We start from the raw sequence: 21,180 nt of genomic DNA on the forward strand, positions 1-21,180 counted from the left end.
CTAAGCTCTTTAAGAAAATAATATTCCCAAGATTCTGAGTCCCTAGAGCAATCATAAGTGATGGAGGAACGCATTTTCACGAAAAGAAGCTCACATCCCTTTTGACCAAATATGGTGTTCAACATAGAACCGGCTTAGGATACCATACTCAAACAAGCGGTCAAGTTGAAGTTTCAAATAGAGAGAACAAACAAATTCTTGAGAAAGTTGTAAACAAGACTCGTAAAGATTGGAGCATGAAGCTTGATGACGCTCTTTGGGCTTATAGGACGGCCTATAAGACTCCCATAGGAGCTTCCCCTTACAAACTTGTCTATGGGAAAGCATGCCACTTGCCAATTGAGTTAGAATACAAAGCTTTTTGGGCAATCAAAGCTCTCAACCTTGATCTCAAATTAAGTGGTCAAAGGAGGATGATACAAATCCAAGAGTTGGCAGAATTCCGACGACAATCTTATGAGAATGTCAAGATCTACAAGGAAAGGACAAAGTCCTTCTATTCAATTCCCGATATCGACTCTTTCCCGGGAAGTTGAACTCTAGGTGGATGGGTCCTTATGTGATCACCAAGGTAGGAAAGTATGGAGATTTTAAAACAAATCGGAAGATGGAAGCAAATTCAAGGTCAATGGCCAAAGGTTGAAGCCATATTATGAGGGAGCATTCATTGGAGAGGTCGAGGTCACCTACCTCGAGCCTCATCATCCTTGAAGAGATCATCAAAAGGAGAGTTTGGTGGAGTCCTCCCTAAACCACCACTTGTAAATATACTAACCCTTCTTACTTGCACTTATAATTTTATTGCAATTCTATCATAAACATGATTCTTTCCATGAGAATAAGTGAGGGAGGGTCACTTATCATTTTGATGAATGAAGGAACTAATTTTTAAGTCTGGGGAAACATTTCTATTTGAGTAAAGCAAAAGCAGGAGTAATCCGAGCGTCCCGAGAGGAAGACGCTCGTCCGAGCAGAAATCCGAGCGTCGCACAGGGAATCCGCTTGTCCTACGAGAGCTGACAAGTAGCTGTTTGGTTCTGATCCAAAATCCGAGCGTCTCAAGTGCTAATCCGCTCGTCTTGATCTGGACGCCCGTCGCATTAGGAATCCGCTCGTCTTGTTGGAAACAATTTCTGGGATTTCTCGCTGTAAGAAAATCCGAGCATCTCCCAGAGAAGCCGCTCGTCCTACTATCGCAAGACGCTCGTCCCGACCTGAAGACGCTCGTCCTGGCTACTTCAAAATCCGGAATTTCTCTCTGTAAGAGTATTCGAGCGTCCCATAGAGAATCCGCTCGTCCCATTTCCCAGAAATCCGAGCGTCCCGATGACGAATCCGCTCGTCCCCCTGCGTCTTTTATTCCCGATTTTCGCAATCTAATTTCTTCCCCACCTCACAATTTGTGACACCTCATCCTTCTTTCCACTTACAGTATAAAAACCCCCTCTATTATGACTCGAAAACATATCTCAAGCACTCATTCACTCCACAAAAACAAAAACCCCCAAATTCTAGGGTTTCAAAAAGATTCAAAAGCAAGATCTAATTCACAAAGAGCATCTCCATCTTTAAACATATCAAATGCCAAATCTATAATCAAAGAATGGGACCAAGAGGATCTTTATTTAGGGAAATAAGAAGACCAAGAGTGAGAGAAAGCTCGTCTACTTCTCACATCAACACTCTAAGGAGGGAACATGAAGAGATTGTGGATCTCACCAACACTAGTAGAAAACTATTTATTTGCGGCTCCAAAAAAAGGGCTTTTTGCGGCGTTTTTCTTGTAGCAGCAAATGGCAGGGCCGCAAATAACAAAGTTATTTATGGCGTTAAAAAAACACCGCAAATAAATAGGCTATTTGAGGCGTTTTTTTTTTTAAAAAAACACCGCAAATAGGTATTAATTTTTTTTTTTTTTTTTTACAAAAAAAAATGATCTAAACAAATGATTTAAATATAATAGCTATCAAATAGAATAACAATCCTACATTATTTTCATTCATACATCAAATAGAATAAAACACATACAAATACACAATACTTCAAAACTAATTACAATGGCACTAAAATACAAAATTAAAAAGTAACTCAAGTTTGATTCTAATCTCAAGCTTCTAAAACATAAAGACCCCATAGTATACTACGGCTATAGGACTCCTTCGTTCAACAAACCATCTCTTATGTCACCTCTCCAAATGTTCACCGCTCAAAGTGATTTTCCTGGAGTGCAGGCTTCTAGACACGAAATCCATCAATTACAAAGATGATTGATGATAAATTTTTATTTACTAGGAAATCGAAATAACGGAAGGGGAAACTTCAATTACTTAACACCGTATCAAAATAAATAGTAGCATCAGAAAAAGAATACCTTTCTCAAAAGAATCAAATCTAGGGCTGAGTGTCGACTTTCGCATAGTTTATCTCGATTACTTGGCTGCCACTTACCAAAATAACACAAACCTATCATTAAAATTATACAAATGTTATTCCAAATAATCCAATTCTTACAACGCGAACCAATGATAAAATGAAACAAGGTCCAACAGCATCGTAACAATGTCACATTAACAAATGATCAAGAGAGTCAGTTGTGGCAGAGCCAGAAACCGTAGAGTATGTGGTCATATTCAAGTATTCAACATATACTGAACAGAACAACTTTTCATGCAAAATCTTAACAAATGATAAACAATGGTTATGATTTCACATAACTACTTTGTACTGAGGTGAAAAACTCGGTTATAATGAGCTGAAATGCAGAAACATTTCATGCAACAACTTGACAGTGATAAAAAGTGGTTATAAATATAATATTTCGTGCAACTTGAAGAGAATATCTTCTGAATTAAGCAAGTATTTCAATAGTGTTCCTAAACTTGAGAAGCAAATGACTCCAGCATTAAGTTTCTAGGAAACCTACAGGTCATAGCCATGCAATTTTTCGTACCTCCAAATGTTCCATTCGTGTAGTTTACTGTCATATAGTTTTCACATAACTACTTTGTATTGAGGTCAAATACGCGGTAATGATGAACTCAAATGTAGACTATAGCTATTTTTCAGCATAAAATTAACATTCCAGGAGGGCTACACTCAAAATACCTTAATTTTAGACATTCCTACACCAAACCACACAAAATATCATTCACCAAGAGATGATCCATCAACTGTCCAAAGACGGATAGCGTAATGAAGGAAAACACTTTACTAACTAAATTTAGCCAGCATAAAAGCAATTCGAGAGGTGGGGAAAACAACTAGCTTCGATTATATTTACACTCAAAAATCCAACAAGTTGTTGGTGAATCCCTATAATCACCTAACTCTATTCTACATCAGTTACATTAAAAATTTTGCAATCTAATGATAACTGAGCATCTGAATTTCCACCAGTAATCACATATAATCAAATAATAAAGAAGATGAATTGAAGATACTAATAATAAAAATCAAGAAGAAACTTTTTGCAAGACAAAAGATTCTTGTAAAAGAGCCAGATGCTTGTCCTTAAGTTTAGCGTCATCATCAACATCAAAAGCGAATCTATGATAATCCATGGAATACCCCCTTTTCACCCTTTTACTTAAATCAAATCAAAAACCCTTCAACCCTAATCCACCAAATCAAACAATCAATAAACACAAACCCAAAAAACAATAGCAACAGAGGATAGAGAAAGATGACAATTCAAACTCAAAGATCAAAACTTTCAATAGAAATAAAATAATAAGTATACCCGAATTGAGGAACAAAATTAGGGTACAAACCTGAGGAATTTTGTAAATGGGAAAGATCAACATTGAAAACAAGGTAGGTAAAATTAAACTATTCAAATTCAATAATGTTGAATTTTGTCGCAAAACAGACATTAAGAGTAGTTGATAAGGATGAGTAAAAAAAGGCCTATAAATAGATGAATACCTGCAAATTCCACATTGTTCACTGTGGTACTGTTCTTAGAGACCTATATGCAACATCAATGTCATAATATCATGATTAGCTATTAAGATATATGGTAGGCATCCAAATAGCGAACTAACTTGAACAAAATAAAGTATTTTATTACATCATCGTCAAAGAAAATGATGTTCTACACTAATTTCAATTTTCAAGTACTCAAGTATCTGAAATCAATTTTGGATCAAACACCCAAAAACATGCCTTATACATGTAAAAATAGGAAACTGAGTTAGGAAATCAAAGTCGCTGCATTTCTGAACATATAATACATAAGAGGATTATAATTTACACAAGTTGGGAATCAAAACAACCATTGTATTAGTCCTCCAATTCTTAAGAGGCTATTATGGAAAAGAGAGTAAGACCTACAAAAAGATGGGACATTCAGACAAATAACCCAAGAGATCCTAACAAGGTGTAAGTTAGTTAAGTAACACCACTACTCTTAAGTAGTAGCTTCCAGTATGAGCAAGGGAGTGAAATTAAAGATTAAAGAAGGTGTGATCAATGCAAAATCCTAAACGGAGTACTAAAAAGTAAGGGAAGGCATGTCCAGTAAACATTTAACAAGGAACATACCTCTAAAATTACTGGATTATTCAATACTTGATATTACTTGACTACCTTCCAGCTAATTAGCAAATTACTCATTATTAATGCAACAACCAACATAAATAAACAAACAGCAAAGCTAACCAAACAAAAACACATGTTTTACTACATCAAGATTAAAAATCAACCTAATTTCAATGTTTTATTAAAAATCTAAGATTCTATCACTAAAATTAATAGTTTGCAACATCTTAAGTACTTTATTATACTATGAATCATCAAAACATCGATTCAATACAAAAGCCCTAATTCAATTGGAAACCTTAATTCATAAAAATACAATTTTTACTCGAAATTAATGGGTGAAATTTACCCATTTAATTTAGATAAAAGTTAGATAATAACCTTGATTAAATAAAAGTAATTGATTTTGAAAAATATAAATAACAATCAAAACCAAGAAATTTCACTATTATATTCTAAGAGATGAAAAGGGTGAACTTACGAATGGCTATAGAGGAGTGAACTTGAATACTGGTGTACGAGTCTTATTTGTTAACGCTGTTGGTGTTCGTAGTGGCGGTGGTAATAAATCTGAATGAGAAAGGGAAGAGAGAGATATGGGATATGGAGATTAGGAATAGGGTAAGACGACATGAGTGACTAAGCACTGTTTATTGTAAATATGTAAGCGCTTATTTGAGGCGTTTAATTATAGAACGCCGCAAATGCAATTTATTTAAACAAAAAAAAGAAATCGAATTCTTATCTGCGGCGTTTAGATAAAAACGCCTCTAATAGGGCGCCACAAATTAATGTTTTTCTACTAGTGCAAGCTTGACAATTTTTCCAACATTGAGTTTGTGAACGATGTTCAAAGGCTTGTCTTTCACCGACTACTTGGTAAGAATATTCTTCCTACCAAATTTCTATGCCATAAAACATTAAGAAAGCTTGGAATATACCATCAAACGGAAGCCCTTTTTGAGTTGTTCGGTCTTTCTACCTTGTTTCGCTTACATGAGCAAACCTACAGACCTCTTGTTCTTGAGTTCTTAAGTTTCTTAAAGATTACAACTTTGAACAAAACGATTTGCATAGAGTTTAGATTGGAGAATGTAACAAGGATGATGACTCTTGTTGAGTTTGCAAATGTGCTCGGTTTGGATGTTTCGCCTACCCGAACATCAAGACCAAAGAAGTATAGTGTGGCACCATTGTGGAGAGCCATGACCGGTCGAGACTTTTTGTATATCAAGGAATGTTTGGCATTTCACATCCAAAACCCTATTCTAATGCTCACTTACCAGTTCTTATCCGGAACTATTCTTGCACGCCGAGACCCGGCAATTGTGAATGAGCTTGATCTCGTATTCATGGAATCATATCTTGAGATCCAAGGAAGAAGTGGATATCATTTTAATGCACCACTTATAATTCTTGAGAAATGGGGACGACGATGGGATGAAGCATATCGTCAGCGGAGGACTCATTACAAGACTCGTGAAACACTTCAATCCAAGGTTCAATGGGAACAATGAGTACACTCCCCTTTCGGGAAATACAAGGATAAATAAGGAGCTAATCCTTGTGCAACATCATTGGATAACCCATGAAGGTCTTGAAAAGAGAATCAAATGGATAACAAAAGGGAGCAATCCTATTTACTTGCCAATGAACGGTTTACCGAGAATTTTACCAAGGAGCGGCCCTCTATCCCCACTCCCGTCATACCTCATCCCCACAAACCCGAACCAAGCAAATCAATCACCACCACAAACCCAACAACAACAAAACGAGCCACAACAACAAAATGAAAAGATCAAGATACCTCCCTACCCTTTTCAATACCAACCATACAATCACCCTAACCCCTTCATCCTTCCTCGAGACGATTTTATGACGGGAATTCTCCAAGACATGCATCTCCGTCAATATGAGGCCGCCGTGGATAGCTACTATGCTCTATAGGCACAATTCCACCATTTGGCTCAACTAGGGAAGGTTAGTGAGGAGGGAATGTTTCCCTCTTGGGTCCAAATGAACATTCTCTTCCCGAACTCGGCAAGGGCCAATGAAGGAGCAAATGGGCAAGAAGGCGAAGGGAGTGATAAATCTTGTGGTGGAGATACGGTGGAGCTCAATAGTGAGGGAGATGAGTTCATGGCCTTCAATACAAGTGATGCATCCAAAGAAGCTTGGGATAGTGACCTAGAGGGGGATGATGGAGATCTCTAGAGATCTCTTCATAGCTTGATGGAGCGTGCAAGAGGCACCCATCAAGGCTGAAGTGAAGTTTCCTTTATCCCTTCTCTCTTTAATTTTCATGAAAAGAATTTGATGTTTTGATCATTTGTTGTACCATATTTGTTTTGATTTTGTGGAGTCCTAGCAACATTGGAGGACTAACATCTTGGCTTCATTAAGGTGTTCATTATTATTGTTCCCGACTTGTAAAATCTAAAATGACAATCCTTAGTTTCATGCATTGCATTCCATGTGCATGAACTCCCCCGAAATTCATGACATTAGAAATAATGTCTATTTTGGTTTAGGGAAGTCCATGCATATGCATTGGGAGCTAATTTAAATTATGCTCTCTGCCATAACAAAAACACATGCATCATGTAGTATAGTTTGCATTTAGTTTAGAAATCATGCCCATACTAACTTGACTTTTATTCAAAATCCAAAAAAATCAAAAATTTCGAAAAAAAAAACCATAAAAAATTGAAAAATTGAAAATCCAAAAACAAGTTCATTTCCGTTGTACTGTAGTCTTGTATATATTGTGTTTGTTCATCCTTGTTCATATTGATTGACTACGCCACATCTGAGACATGCGGATATAGAAGACCGGATGGTATGATCTTTCCAATCTCCTTTTTCCTCTTTATGTTAATGACTATGTGGCTTTATTTTGATTGATGCGGTATAAAGAATGTGAATTTAGGACTTGCATTTATATTATTTGGCATATTAGTTGGTAGAAGCATATGCATTAGGATGTATAAATGTTAGTTGCATCATGGCATATAGATTGCATGTTAGAAAAATTTTGTGAAACCGTCTATTTGGGAAGCTTGACAAGTGTACATAGGCCCTAGTAGATGCTTTTTCTTCTTAAGACTTTGCTTGGTAGAATACTTGTAAAACACCCTAGGATGTGTCATGCTAGTATCCTTTGACCCATGGATTAAGGCCTAGTCAAGAGTACCTTGTCGTGTGATAACTCATTGGCTACCGTTTATTCCAAGGTGACCCTTGAAACCATGCAACCATCATTTATCCATGTTCTACCATATTTTATCATCAAAGGGAATGGGCACAAAAATTGTTCAAAATATCGAGTTCAAGAAATGAAATGAAATGTCAAAAAGTTTGCAAAATGCATCAAAAGAAAAGAGGAGTAACAAAAATGAAAACTCCTATGCTTCAAATATAAGGCACCCTCGTTACTAATTGGGGTGACTTTGAAAATGTTCAAAAAAAATGCAAAAAGTTGAAAGTTGTCAAGTATTGAAATGCCAAAAATCAAAAGAAATGGCAAGAAAGTGTTCTCAAATGTCAAATGCCACAAGAAATTGGGGGGAACAACAACAACAAAAGCAAACTCCCAATTGAAACTCAATTACTATTGATCCCTTTATCCATCGTATCCACTTTTGTGCATGGTAGAGAGGGGACGACCCTTTTTCTTGTCTAGGCAAGAAGGAGAATTCTGCGATCCTCCAGTGTTTCTAACACCATAGGGGGTCTAGTCTTGACAAAAGCATTTAACGATTGAGGAAAAAGGTACCCTAGCTTAACACAACTTGGAGGTGATTTATTGGTATCCTTCTAGGCTTAGTAGTTTGAAGAAACCATATCTATGAAGGAGTGTGTACCCTTGAATTGCTTCCCCTTTAGATAATTTCTGCCACTTAGATGAGGAAAGTGGCTATTCTTTTTGTAGATTCATCCATTACTTGATTTTGTGTGCTTTAATGATTGGATGTGTCGCCATATTGGCAAGACCCACCTTGCCTTACAAGAAGGCATCCTGCCTCATGGTTGTCTTGTTGTGAGTTGAAGGGGCGGAGTGAGACCCGCTAATTGTCTCATATCGGCTATAGTAGTAGGATAGTTTAAATAAGGGTCCTAGTTTTGTCACCTCTTTACTTGGGACGAGAAAAGGTTCGGTTTTGGGATATTTGATGTGATCAATATTTGAGCATATTTAGTCCCCGAATTAGCCTCATTCCTATGCTTTTTAGTGCATATTTGATTAATTTACTATCTTTAGTCCTTTGTTTTGCATATTCTTTGAGGTTTTGTTTCCTTGGTAGGAGAGGAGTGAAAACCTTGCATTTTCATGGCAAAATAGAGCTAAATTGATCGAATCTAATGACCAAACATCAAAGATAAGACAAGACTAGAAGGCCTTTGTACATAATGTAGTAGATGGGCAATGATGAAGAATATCCTTGTATCCCCGACAAAATCCCGGAGGATTGTTGGAAGAAGAAAAGAAGAAAAGAAGCTGAACCAAGGTCCGAGCGTCTCACCCCTCGGGACGCCCGTCCAGAAGCACCACAGGCCGAGCGTCCAAGCTGCCAGGCCGCTCATCCAAGCCCTATACAATCCGCTCGTCGCGACCCTTTGGACGCTCGGATTGTCCTCCAGAGAAACACGCCCCCTTCTTTCTTCATTCGGGATGCGCATATTTTTGAAAGGCTAGCTAAAAGGAGACCCGCATCTTTTCTTCAAAGGAGCGATTCCTCAAGGACTTAATTGTCATTTATGCCCTTAGTAACCCTAATTTGTGCACCTAATCCCCACAATAAAACCCCATTAGTCTAATTAGATTATCATGTTCTTCTTATCAATCTTTAGTGTAGTTTATATTATTCTAATCTCTCTTTAATCTTATAATCAACTTCTAATCAAGTCTTAATACAAATCTGATTTCCTTAATTTCTCTATTGTTCATCTTTTATTTTGGGTAATTGAAGATTATTTGGGTTTATTGGGAGATTTACAACCTTCCATCAATCATCAAGTACTTCTATTATTCTTTGCATTATTATTTTGGAATCATCATTAGGTATAATTCTCTTAATCCCTTCTTAATTATTGTTAATCATCTTCATTTATTCATCATGTTTTGCTTTGTTAATATGATTGACAACCTTGTTAACATGTCAAACTTGATAATGAGTGAGTAGTTTCCTTAACTAGGGTTAATGGAGAATTAGGGGAAACCAACATGGGGGATGATTCATGCTTAATTTAATATGTTCACATAATATATTTGCTTGCTTGTTGTGATTTCAACTTATGCACATGTTATGTTTGATGAAATGCGAGCCTATGAATCCTTTCATTTTTTACCCATCACTTATCTTTTCAACGAGACTTGTAAGACATAAACCAACTCAAGTCTCACTAGACCATGCATATAGTTGAGTAGGGAGGATTAAATCGACTTGTAGGTGTTGTACAATCTAATCGATTTGGCTCTGGGACCCAAACCTTCATAGGATTGTAAGATATAAATCAAATCGATCCTATCACAATAATAATTGCTTGCTTATAATTTGAGAATATGTTTGTGTGATCAATTCCCATTAATCCCCTATGAACCCATGACACCCTAGTGCTTTTAATCAATTGTTTACATCTCATTTTAGTCATCTTGCTTGTTTACTTTTATTGTTATTTAGTTTAGTGATCTTCTTATCTCCCCCCAAATTGTGACACCCCTAGACACCACTACTTGCAATCGAAAATCCTACATCAATACCCGTCCATTGGGATCCGACCTTTACTTGCCTCTTTACTAGTAGTAGAGTTGTTTGTGAAGTTATAAATATTGTTTTGGTCTAGGTGCTCCTAACGACAAGTAACCGAAATCTAAGCTCAAAGCGGGCTCGACCAATGCACTACCTGATGCACCTTCTAGAAGGATCGCAGCATCTACTTGTCCTTTCAGAGGCTGCTTTCAGCTGCTCCGTTTTCTTTTCTCCTCGGGTCTTTATTCGTATTTTTTCTTTCTTTTCCTTTCTTATTTCTTTTAATCAATTTACACTTTTTTATTAGTTTTAATCAATTTATTTCATCCTATTAATTTATTCCAAGTGTTTCTTAAAACTTTTATTCTTGAGTCTGTTTGAATCACTAATTATTCATATTAGCGGGTTTCTTCTGTCTTTCTTTCATCAAATCTGAATTTTAGAGGCTTGGTAATTAATACGTGGTCCCTTTAATTCACTTTTTGTATTATAAAGTTTCTGTTTATTTTAATTTAATCTTGAACTTTTAAATCACTTTCTAATCGTCTTACAATAATTAGTAATCACTGTTAATGGGTTTTGAGACGCTTTTGTATATAAGATTCATCCTTTATTTTTATTATTCGATTTTCAACCATAAATTTGTGAATACGACCAATTTTATAATTAATCGACCATAAATAACCCACTGGACCTGACTTTCACAGTCAGAATCCGCCTAAGAGCAGGCGCATGAAGTGCTCCGCCTCTTCCAGAGGACACACCTTCTACTGCGCCTACTCCTAGTCAGTTTCTGCCCTTGATCTCTTTCTTGTTTCGATGTAGCCTAAATTAGGATATATTAATCGACAATTAATTTCTATTATCACCTATTTGGCCATATTTCGAGTCTTCTAATTTATTTTTGTCAGTTTTAATTTATTTCTTTATTTTCTTTTAATTCTTTATTTTCCGGTTTCCTCCTTTCTTTTATTTCCTTATTTCTTTTAGTTTTCTTTTCTTTAAATTTCCTTTTCTTCAATTTCCTTATTTCTTTTATGTCTTTTATTTCTTCTCAAATCCGTTCTTTGGCATTTATATGATGTACATTTGTCGTATTCATTTGTAATTCATATTTTATTTTATCTTATATTCCATTCATATGCAATTAATGTAAATTTCTACTTCGACCATTAACTTCTATATGTATTATCCACGGACTTAGTCTAAATTCCCATGTTAGGACTTAATAAAATGGATGTTGCATTGCATGCGTATAATAAACAATACATCGAGTATAAACGATTTCCCTGGTCATTAGTAGAGGCCGCTATCAAGGCGGACGGAATTAGGTGTTCGATTAAAGAACTTCCTAGTACGTACCCTCACACCTTACGCAGATATCTGTGAGCACCCGTTTTCATTGGCATCGCGAAAGTCATTCTAGACATAAAATGCTAAGGCTAACGAATATCTTAGTGTTCGTCTAATTACTTAATGTCTTGACATGGCATGAAGTATTCGAACGGTTTCCAATTTTCCACAAAATTGGTAGCGACTCCTCCAATGAAGGCTTGTTCAACCTTTCACCGGTTTTGAAACCTTTTAAATCGGTAACGACCCATGACGTGCTTTGTTTATGAAGTTCCGTAGGAGAAGTGTCGTCGTCTTAACTTTTCCAATGCACGGATGCGCGCGACGCGGGTGGCTTGGTCCACAGGAGTAGTATATGGTAATAAGGGTTGATCCGCTGAGAAGGCATAGTAATCTATGTGAGTTATAATGTAGAAAATAGTAACTAATAAGGGGGGGACTGGATGATTGAGTAAACTAAACTAGAGATTAAATAAGCAATTATGGGAATAATAATGAATAATGAACTGAGATGGTTTAAACGGTCTCGGGTAAGAATTTCCAGAATGTAACACCCCCATATACCAAAGTGCCTTACCAAGGACGACCTTAGGATGTAAGGGTGCTACCATCTCGGTTAGCCGGGGTAGTACGCATCATAGAAACCATAATAAAACAAATTTTATTAAAACAACTGAAATAAAAAGGTTACAAGTCTTAAAATTTCAAAACGGTACAACCAAAACCAAAAGTCATAAAACTAAACTCAGCTACAGCTAGATGACGCAACAAGTGATGACTTCGCGCATCCATATCTTGCGAGCTATCTCAAAATCCATCACCTGGTAAGTCAACTGCTCACCATCCCCGAATGGATCACCACAGTTTTGAAAATATAAAACGGGATCACTCATCTGTATAACCAAATTAAGCATATGTAACACCCCCATAAACTAAGGTGCCTTACCAAGACCACCTAATGCATGGAAGTGCTACCATCTCGGTTACTCGGGGCTAAGTATATCAAATTGGCCATAAAAGAACATACTTAAGTAAATGAGTTTAAGTGATTACATAACCAAAATCCCAAAACTTTAAAGTAAAATACATCTGTTTCAAAATAACAAACCAACTGAAAGGAAATATAAGTTCAAGACACAGCGGAAGACACTAATGACACGTGGTCACTCCATCCCAGCTATCCTTCGTGCAATCCATCTCATACCTGCTCAATAACTGCTCACCATCCCCGAATGGATCACCACAGTTTTTAAAACAATTAATGGGGTCAGTTATTGATTACGCAATTCACGATAAGCAAGATAACAATACATACGATCATCCAACTCCGTCACAACTCTTCACACCGGACTACACACTAAAGTGTGTATCCCTGCCAGAATATCCATCGCAACAGATATTCCACACCGCCACTGGGGGGACCGCAGCCGTTCCCACCAAATCCCCGCTCATCAACTCCGAGCGAAAACACAAGTTCCTTAATGTGCACATTCCCCTTGTGACGGGAACCACAAGGGGTGAATCAAGGGCATGAAGCCACTCCCGCAAGTCACTCCACTCAGTCGAGGACGCGCCTCGCGAACCACGGACAAACACATCCAACCAACTATACAACAACAATTACCAATTACAATACCAATATGATAAAGATCAACAACATCACCAATTAACTATTAAATACAATGTAATCAATAACCGAGTAGGGAAACCCTACCTGTAAAGGCAAATCACCAAGATCGTCACAGTCAGCTATTTAAAACTGCTCCTCTACGAAACCACCTCTTATAATCACACAATCATATAATTACTATCAAACAATCACCATACTCCCAAAATCCCCCAAAATACCCAATTAGGGTTTCAACCAAAAACAACAAAACGACATAAAAATCACACTAGAATCTTACCCATGATGCGACGGAACGGCGTAAAGAACACAATGATCCGACGACTCTAGCCCTTAGGATTTGATAGCAATGGAAGGGATGTTACGTAGTTTTTCTCTTGTGTAAATAGTTTAGAAAACTGTGAAAAGTAAAAAGGAATTGATAAAATAACTTTATATAACCTCCTCACATTGCTATCAAAACCCAGCGAAATAACCCGTAAAATGGACTTACTCGATCGAGTAACTCACTTAATCGATCGAGTACCCCCTACTCAATCGAGTGACGCCTACTCGATCGAGTACCCATCAGACAATACACTGTTTTGAAACCAAAACTCACTTACTCGACAGAGTAAGCCTTACTCGATAGAGTACCCAAAAGTACAGAAAAACGTAGTATTACAGTCTTCCCTCCTTAAAAATGAACTTCGTCTCCGAAGTTCAAACCCATACTTAAAAACAAACATACTAACTCAACCACGACACAACAACGTAACAAAAACTCAAAACAAAACCCCAACAAAACCCCAACTGTAACTCATACCGACTCAAAACAACCACTAACTGTACAAAAACTAGTATAAAACCATAGCAAAACCTTATGCGATCATTTCCTATCCCCGTAAAAAATATATGGTTACGTCCCCGTAACCACACATACCTGATCAAAAAGAGACGGATACCGCTCCCTTATAGCCTCTTCTGCCTCCCAAGTAGCTTCCTCAACCTCTTGATTAGACCATAAGATCTTAAACAACACTGTTTCCCCGGACCTAGTTTTCCGAACCTTGCGATCAAGAATCTGTTTTGGCACATCAAGATAAGACAAGGATTCATCCAACTCGATTTTTTCCACCTCTAGCACATGGGAAGGATCACTCACATACTTCCATAACTGAGACACATGGAACACATTATGCACCCGATCCAAGGCTGGTGGTAACGCTAATCGATAAGCAACCTCTCCCACACGATCCGAAATATCATATGGTCCTATGAACTTCTGGATCAGCTTCCCTTTCTTACTAAAACTTATAACCCCATGCATAGGAGATACTTTCAGAAGAACCTTATCCCCAACCTGAAACTCTATGTCGCGGTGATGTAAGTGTGCAAAACTCTTTTGTCGATCCTGGGCCGCTTTCATCTTTTGTCTAATCACCTTAACCTGTTCTATCATCTCTTGTACAATCTGTGGTCCTAAACCCACTGCCTCAGCTCTATCATCCCAATAAATCGGATTTCTACACCTCCTCCCATACAAAGCCTCAAACGGTGCCATCCCAATACTCGTATGGTAGCTGTTGTTGTAAGAAAACTCGATCAAATCTAACCTATCTCCCTAGCTATACCACCAAACTCCCATCACATAAGCTCGCAACATATCTTCAAGAGTCTTGATAGTTCTCTCTGTTTGTCCATCTGTTGTAGGATGAAAAGCAGTACTCATCTTCAAAGTAATTCTCATCATCTTCTGCAACTCTTGCTAAAACCGAGAAATAAACCTCACATCTTTATCTGACACAATGTCCTTAGGGACTCCATGTAACCTCACCACATGTTTCCTGTACCCATTAGCCAACTGAACCTTACTCCATGTATCTTTCATTAGAATAAAGTGAGCTGACTTAGTCAGACGATCCACTATCACCCATATCATGTTATTACCCTCCTGGCTCCTCGGTCAACCCACTATAAAGTCCATGGAGATAGACTCCCACTTGCACTCAGGTACCTCAAGAGATTGAATCTTACCTTGTGGTCGTCGCTGCTCTCCCTTAACCCTCTGACATGTTAAACATCGAGCCACGAACTCAGCTGTTTCTCTTTTCATCCCAGGCCACCAGAAAGTCTTCTTCAAATCTCTATACAGCTTGTCACCACCTGGATGTACTGAATACGGTGTGCAATGAGCCTCTGTCATGATCACCTTTTTCAACTCCTCACCACTTGGCACACACCATCTCCCATCAAACAGAACACTCCCATTTATATGAATAGAGAATCGAGACACTGTCCCTTTCTCCACTCCAGCTCTCCACTCCTGAATCCTAGGATCAAGAGCCTGCTTTTGGCGAATATCATCATAAAGATCAGGCTCCATTGTCAAGTCTCCTCTAACATCCCCTTTTTGTGTCACATGTATCCCTATCTTACCCACCTCATCTCTCAACCTCATCAAAGACATAGCTGTGAAGAGGGAATGCACACTCTTCCTGCTAAACGCATCAGCCACAACGTTTGCTTTTCCGTCATGGTATATGATATCCATTTTATAGTCCCGTATAAGCTCCATCCACCTCCTCTGTCTCATCTTCAGCTCCTTTTGAGTAAAGATGTACTTTAAACTCTTGTAATCTGAAAACACCTTAAAGGTCGCCCCATATAGATAGTGCCTCCAAATCTTGAGAGCAAACACAACTGCACCCAACTCAAGATCATGTGTCGGATAGTTCTCCTCATAAGGCTTCAATTGCCTAGAAGCATAGGCAATGAATTTCTCATTCCGCATCAGCACACAACCCAACCCATTCTTCGAAGCATCTGTATATACTTCAAAGTTCTCACACCCTTCAGGTAAAGCTAAGACTGAAGTTGTGGTCAAACGCTCCTTTAATGTTTGGAACGCCGTCTCACAACTTTCATCCCAACGAAACCTGTTCTCTTTCCTCATCAACGCTGTCATAGGTTTGGCGATCTTTGAAAAGTCTTTCAGGAACCGACGATAGTACCGGCCAAACCCAAGAAATTCCTGATCTCCGCCACATTCTTCGGTGTTTCCAACTTAGAAAATGCCTCTATCTTTGTTGGATCCACAAATACACCATCTTTAGAAATCACATGCCCCAGAAAGGCAACTTCCTCGAGCCAGAACTCACACTTAGACAACTTTGCATACAGCTTATTTTCACGCAAAGTTTGTAACACCAACCTCAAATGCTCCTTATGCTCCTCCTTAGTCTTGGAGTAGACTAATATATCATCAATGAACACCACCATAAACCGATTCAAAAACTGACTGAAGACCTGGTTCATCAAATCCATAAACACTGCTGGCTCATTAGACAACCCAAACGGCATCACCACATACTCATAGTGACCATACCTTATTTGAAAAGCTGTCTTCGGTATGTCCTCATCTCGAATCCTCGCCTGATGGTAACCTGACCTTAAATCAATCTTTGAAAAGACTCTTGTCCCACTCAACTGGTCAAACAGATCATCTATCCTTGGCAAAGGATACTTGTTCTTCACTTTAACCCTGTTCAGCTCCCTGTATTCGATGCACAACCTCAAGCTCCCATCTTTCTTCTTCACAAACAGAACTGGTACTCCTCACGACGATACACTAGGTCTAATGTATCCCTTATCTATAAAATCATCCAAGTACTTCTTCATCTCTTCTAACTCTTTAGGACCCATGCGGTACGGGGCCTTAGAGATTGGTCCCGTCCCTGGTTTCAACTCCACACTGAAATCTATATCTCTCTTTGGTGGCAAACCTGGTATCTCCTCCGGAAAAACATATGGGAACTCTCCCACCACTGGTATCTGATAATCTTTCGAACCCACCTTACTATGGTCTTTCACATGGCATAGAATCAAAGAACACCCCTTCCTCAGATAAGACTTCAATGTCACCGCTGCAATCACTTTGACTTTGGGTTTGACAACAAACCCACGATAAGATACACTAACTCTCTTAGGACCTCTCAAAGAGACTCTCTTTTGGTGATAATCTCTTTTAGGCTTGTACTTACCCAGCCAATGCATACCAACTATCATCTCAAAACCATCCATAGGAAAGTCTAACAAATCCACTGGAAGGTTAACCTGCCTAACTATCATAGAGACACCCTTATACAACCTCCCACGAGACACTGACTCACCTGATGGTATAAAAACCTCATCTTTTAGAGACTGAAACTCTCTCAAACCCAAAAGCTTAGCATGACTCGGCGATACAAAAGAGTGTGATGCCCCCGAATCAAACAAAATAAAGGTAGAAACATCATTAACAAGAAAGGTACTCGTGATCACGTGAGCATCATCCTCAGCAGCTTTCTTGTCCATCATGAATAACTTGCCACTGGTCTTTTGTCCACCTCTCTGGACTGTACTAGCTAAAGTAGATAGCTCGGCAGCTGACCCCTGATTGTTGTTAGCTACCGGTTTCTGATAAGAGTTACCGCCATTACGGTTAGATCCACCATTGTTGTTACTCTGACCTCCTTGGTTATTCCATGACCAAGACAGCCTGTTGCTAGCAAAACTCTGAGACGAACCCTGCGAGAAACTCCTCTGCGATGGCCTCTGAAAACCTCTCCCTAGGGCACTAGTATACTCCTGCCTCTTGTGGCCCATACCACCAGAGTTGTAACAAGAGATATTCCAGCTGCTACAACTACCACCACGACCACGCCCGTACGCAGCTCCACTACTAAAACCCGATCCCAATGAGTAAGCCCTCGCCTAGTTGTGGTTACCCCTCTTGTAACTGGACTGACCAGCACCCTTACTCTCAGCCTTTCTCTTCTTAGGACCCCTCTCCTTGCTCTCTTTGGCCATTTCGACCAATCTCTCAGCTCTCCCTGCTCGCTCATAAACTTCCTTAACATCTGTAAGGACCCCAACTGGTAGCTTCTTCATTATCTGGTAAGTCAACCCCTTCTCAAACCTCAGTGCCAAGTTCTTCTTACTCAGCCCCATGTCCTCTGCATACCTCGGTTTCTCATTAAACTTATGATAGTAATCGGCCACAGCCATATCCGGAGTCAACTTGAAAGCATCAAACTCCTCCCTCAGCTTACTACGAACACTCTCCCTCACCTTATCCCACCACTCTCCCGTAGCATATCTCAAGTAGAACGCAGCTTGTTCCACTTTGAAGTTCTCAGGATAATGAACCACTTTCAAGATGTTCTTCATCTCCCTATGCCAATTGTCAAGCAAAATTGGTGCACCAATACCCATATACTCTTTTGGGTTGAACCGGGCTATCGTAGTGCTAATCCTGGCAAAGTCCACGCCGGCATCTTTGTCTTTCCCAAACTTCTTTAGGGCCTCGGTAAGCGTGTCTTGATGCTCAAGCTATAACAACCAGACCCACCACGATCGTAACACAACCCCCAATAAGATAGGATGTGTACCTTTGTGCCCATTACTTTTCCTCACTTAAGCCCAAAAGCATAAGGCCATGTTACTAAATGGTGGTTGGAATCCTTTATAAACATATCCTAAGCCTCATATTTTCCTGATGTGGAACAACTCAAACTCAAACCTCATGGAGTGTTACACAAGCATCTTGGCTATATCATCTACACTCATCTCCTGCGCCCTAGTGTACAAAGCTGATCTCTTTGGTGGCATATCTTTGAGCTATAAGAGAAGAGACAAACGTAAGCATATAGCTTACGGCTCAAAGCATATACGACCTGTATAGCCCACACTCAATCGAGTAACTACACCCACTCGATCGAGTAGAGGTCACTCAATCGAGTAAAGGTCACTCGATCGAGTAAAGGTCACTCGATCGAGTTGCCCACTTACTCGATCGAGTGCCTCAACTCCAGAACCTGACTAGAACGTACAACAAAACACACTCGATCGAGCCCCAAACGTACTCGATCGAGTAGCCTCCACTCGATTGAGTACTCCACTTACTCGATCGAGTTCCCCAAAACAGCAGCTACTTCCCATCATTGTCATATACCCACTCGATCGAGCTCAGCCCACTCGATTGAGTCCAACCTACTCGATCGAGTATCCCCTACTCGATCGAGTCATGCTGACTCTCTAGCTACCCGTATGCTTTAGCTCAATAACTTTTCGCAACCAATATATGGATATATATACATAAAACGCAACATCCTATTCACATGTTACTATAATGCCACATTATAAATCATCCATCATGCAACATCATTATTCACAACATATCATCATATGAACTACTTCACCTTTTTCACCACATCCTCCATTCCTCCACAATCATCTATCCAATAATTTCATACATCACATCATCCAACATATGCAATAGAACATTAGTAAACACATAGCGATCCCATGACACCCCATAGTAACCGGTTCAAAGTTGTAGGGCGAGTTCGCGACTTTAGGACGTCTCCCAAGTCTTTGCATTAGCTCCTAACAACTCCAACCCGAGTTCATTTAAGTTTGACTCCCTAGATTCTTTAGGTTCATTAGTTACAGGTTCCAAAATCGTCGCTCTGATACCACTTTGTAACACCCCCATACACCAAGGTGCCTTATCAAGAGCACTTAATGGATGGAAGTGCTACCATCTCGGTTATCCGAGGCTATGTATATCAAATTGACAATAAAAAAACATACTTAAATAAATGAGTTTAAGTGATTACATAACAAAACTCCCAAAACTGTAAAGTAAAATATATCTGTTCCAAAATATCAAACCAACTGAAAAGAAATATAAGTTCAAGACACATCGGAAGACTCTAATGACATGTGGTAACTCCATCCCAGCTATCCCTCACGCAATCCATCTCATACCTGCTCAATACCTGCTCACCATCCCCGAATGGATCACCACAGTTTTTAAAACAATTAACGGGGTCAATTAATGATTAGACAATTCAAGATAAGCAAGATAACAATACATACGATAATCCAACTCCGTCACATCTCCACACACCTGACTACACATTAAAGTGTGTAGCCCTGCCAGAATATCCATCGTAACAGATATTCCACAACACTAGTGGGGGACCGTAGCCGTTCCCACCAAATCGCCGCTCATCAACTTCGAGCGAAAACCCCAGTTCCTTAATGTGCACATCCCCCTTGTGAAGGGAACCACAACGGGTGAATCAAGGGCGTGAAGCCACTCCCGAAAGTGACTCCACTCAGCCGAGGACATGCCTCGCGAACCATAGACAAACAGATCAAACCAACTATACAACAACAATAACCAATTACAATACCAATATAATAAAGACCAAAAACATCACAACGATCAACAATCAACTATCAAATACAATGTAATCAATAACCGAGTAGGGAAACCCTACCTGGAAAGGCAAATCACCGAGATCGTCACAATCAGCTATTCAAAACTGCTCCCCTACGAAACCACCTCCTATAATCACACAATCATATAATTACTATCTAACAATCACCATACTCCCAAGATCCCCAAAAATACCGAATTAGGGTTTCAACTAAAAACAGTAAAACGACATAAAAATCATACTAGAATCTTACCCAGGATGCGACGGTCTCAACGGCGTAAAGAACATAACTATCCGATGACTCTAGCCCTTAGGATTTGATAGCAATGGGAGGAAGGGAAGTTACGTAGTTTTTCTCTTCTGTAAATAGTTTAGAAAACAGTGAAAAGTAAAAAGGAATTGATTAAATAACTTTATATAACCTCCTCACGTTGCTATCAAAACCCGGCGAAATAACCCGTAAAACCGACTTACTCGATCGAGTGTCTCCTACTCGATCAAATGATGCCTACTCGATCGAGTACCCATCAGACAGTACACTGTTTTGAAATCAAAACTCACTTACTCGACAGAGTAAGCCTTACTCGATAGAGTGCCTAACAGTACAGAAAACCGCAGTATTACAGCATACGCAGCGAAAACAATTACAAATAACACAATC

The sequence above is a fragment of the Silene latifolia genome, chromosome Y (assembly GCF_048544455.1).
Source record: "Silene latifolia isolate original U9 population chromosome Y, ASM4854445v1, whole genome shotgun sequence".
Classification (NCBI taxonomy): domain Eukaryota; kingdom Viridiplantae; phylum Streptophyta; class Magnoliopsida; order Caryophyllales; family Caryophyllaceae; genus Silene; species Silene latifolia.